Source organism: Frankliniella occidentalis, unplaced genomic scaffold (assembly GCF_000697945.3).
Source record: "Frankliniella occidentalis isolate FOCC.00 unplaced genomic scaffold, Focc_3.1 Scaffold180, whole genome shotgun sequence".
In the NCBI taxonomy this organism is placed as follows: domain Eukaryota; kingdom Metazoa; phylum Arthropoda; class Insecta; order Thysanoptera; family Thripidae; genus Frankliniella; species Frankliniella occidentalis.
The window spans coordinates 501,666-504,894 of record NW_026267306.1 but is presented as its reverse complement, the minus strand read 5'-3'; the positions used below and the strand labels follow the sequence as shown (position 1 = coordinate 504,894).

At 62.8% G+C, this 3,229-nt stretch overlaps 1 protein-coding gene across 2 annotated transcripts in view; it reads right to left on the bottom strand.

Moving 5' to 3' along the window:
* Positions 1–3,229, bottom strand: part of LOC113207619 (uncharacterized) — a 202,979-nt gene that overhangs the window by 67,915 nt on the left and 131,835 nt on the right. The window lies entirely within an intron of this gene.

The following is a 3,229-nucleotide window of genomic DNA, read 5'->3' as shown; positions in this document are numbered from 1 at the left end:
TGAATGGAATGGCGAGTCGCGTGTCTTCCACGGCCGCCTCTGCTGCAGGCTCCGGCCTGTCTTGCGCGCCGCCGCCCGACCCCTGGGCCACCTTCAGGTGTTCGTGTGCCACGGCCACGGGGCCCGCAGCCGGGGCGCGGCGGCGGCGGGCGCGGCGGGCAGGCCCCCCTGCCCCGCCCCCACTACGCTCCGCCACGCCGCCCGGAGAACAAACAACAACAGCAGCATGAGGCGCAGCAGATGATATGCCGTCGTACACCTGTGCGCACAGAGGGACTGTGCTGCTGAGGCATGAATGGATGGGGTGAGGGGCGTGATGGCACACGCTCAGCGGGGCGGGGCGGGGCGGGGAGCACCGGATGAGCTGAGCAGTCTGGACCTGCACAGGACCCAACTCATTCATTCTGTATGGGTGTGGATGCGGCGGCGGTGGCAGGTTGGAGAGTGTGGAGAGGGGCAGGGAGGGGAATATCGTCGCTGACTGCGGACGTCCGGTGCGCCCCCCTCCCCACGCACATGTGCCCCATAGGCAGCACCGGGCCCGCCAGGCCCCTCTGCCGACGCTCCGCTGCGCAGGTCCAGACTTGCTCCAGCATCAACCTCCTCCTCCCGTTCCGGCTGCTCCCCACTTTACGTCTCGAACAATCACACCGCAAGAGAGGTCGTCCGGCGGGCGTTTTTATTTTCCCTTTTCAAAATCTTATTTTTGAGCGGGGAGCCGCACGTTTTTAGTGCCTTCTCAATGCGCGCGCTCAAGATTCTCTTGTACTTGTGTAACATGGAAGCTTTTGAGAGGGTCACCCAAGACGTGTGTAACATGCCTCGGGGGGTCACTTCATATCACTACCATCACCGCAGCCAGTACCAACCACCAGCATCATCACCATCACCCGGACACAAGCGCGAGGAGCGCGCGCGAAACCCGATACTGCACGGTCTGCATGAGCAGCACTGCCTACTGTCGGGTACCTCGAGCACCCTCGAGTACAACACGGCCGTAACTACCGTCCCGCGGCTCGCGAGTTACGAGGCTTCCACCTTGAAGCGGCTACCAGCAGCAGCGGCAACAACAACATCAACAGCAGCACTCTGCATGGCAGCGCGGGGCATGCCAGGCTCGCCATCAGCCGCGACAAGGGGGGTCCGCACAATGTACGCGACACCCGGTAGCCGTCCACCTGTCGCGTGGGTGCTTCGGGGAGGTCCTGGCCGAGGTCCTGATTGAGGTGCTGACCGAGGGCCTGGTCCTGATCAATTTACTGAGCTAGGTCCTGATCGATGAGCTGATCGAGGTGCTGACCAAGGCCCTGGCCTGGCCCCTGGCCGCGAGGTCATGGCCAAGGTCTTCGCCGTGGTCTTGGCTGAAGTCCTGGCTGAAGTCCTCGCCGAGGTCCTGGATGAAGTTCTGGCCGAGGTGCTGACCAAGGCCCTAGCCGGAGGTCCTGCGGGCCTCCGTACCTCCGCAGAGGCAAAGTGTAAGCCCATCCAGGTGACTGCTGAATGCCGCCTGTGGCACTCCGCTCGATACTGTACCACGCGCAGGCGTGTGGTCGGGTTGCCTACCCACTCGGGCGCCCCGACCATAGACGATTAGACGAGGACGCCTGAACGCGGCACAGTGGTACAAACCAATGTTCGCAAATAATTTACGAGTGTTAGCTAACATTTGTTAACATTTATTTCGTCTAAATTTCACATTCACACGTATTCATTTATATCCCGTTATTATTTACGAGTAATCAACAGTCCACGATCCAACGGTTCTCGAAATTTCCACGTTAGTTTGTAGACCATCATTATTCGCTTGTAAGTAGAGACTCAAACCCTGGTGTGCTCGCCGCTCGGCTCGGCGCTCGGCTCGGCTCGGCCCGGCTCGGCCCCTCTGCCTCCGCGCCGACTAGACCGCGACAGTGACGCACATCATAAAGACACGCATCCTCTCTTAGCCTTTCTTTCTCCTGGTCCATCACGCTGTTTTTCAGACACACCGCGCCGCGCCGGGGCCGGGGGGCCGCGCGAGAAGAGAAAGAGTCAATGACAGTCCGCTTCGTTGTCGTCGTCGTCGCGCCCGGGGTCGCCGCGCCGCCGCCGGGTCTAGCTGCAGCAGCAGAGGCGTCGCGGCGCACATCCCGACTGGACGCCCCCCTCCGCCCCGCCCCTCTCACCTCCCACTCCCCGCCGCCGCTGCCGCCGTGGTTGATGCGCGCTTACTCACACTACGGCACATTTCTTTTATTGTCGAGAAGCACGATTCATTTCCGCTGCTGTTGGTCGCGACAACGAGAGACTACGAGAGCCCTGCCCCCCCCCCCCCTCCCTCTCTCCTCTCCCCCGCGGCCCACCACCCCACCACGCCCCGCCGCACTGCCAACCCACTCTGTTTCCCACACCGGTCGCTCTGCACCGCTCGGCACGGCTGTCGTGCCCTCCGCGCGACGCTGGCTGCTCATCGGCTGCGACAGGGCCCCGGGCCCCGGGCCCCGGGCTCGCCAACGCGCGCGCGAAACTATTTTGAATTTCCCGCTCCTGCGGCACGTCATTTCGCCCGAGCCGAGTGCGGATATGAGCGGCATCAGCCGTCGCGGGCGGCCGCCACACCGCGAGGCACACCGCCAGGACGACGGGCAGGCACACCGCCCTCCTGCCCGGGCGGTCGGTGGCGCACACCGGGGCGACTCTTGACTTTCTCCATTGTTTTGCTTCTGCTGCCGTGCCGCTGTGGCCGCGGGACGGAAGGAAGCGCTGCGGCGGCGGGCGCGGACTTGGCGGACGGATGGGCAGCGGCGGCGGCCGAACGGAATGGACTCTACGGCTTTAATTGGCCATACTGCCGGCGCGCCGCCGCCGCTGCTGCAAATTAATAATTATCACTGCAGAGCGAGGCCGGGCTGGGCTGGGCCTTTGCTGCTCGCGACCGCCCCCGCGCGCGCCCCGCGCCAAACACACCCACCCATACCGCTCTGCTGCCGTTGCTATGCGTTCAAATCTCGCGCTCGCGGAGTAGTTCTTTTTATTTTTATTTATTTTCAATTCCGCGGATACGGTCCGATAATGGCCCTTTTATTAAATACACATTATAATTACTCCCCCCTAACAACAACTCATTACCGCAAGCGCCGCCGTCGCCGTCCTCATTTGACATTCCCTTTAACTTTTTCGATAGGACGTTCACACACGCCAGGTGGCGTGCCTCGCATGGCGTAGCGGGGCGGGGCGGGGCGGGGTGAGG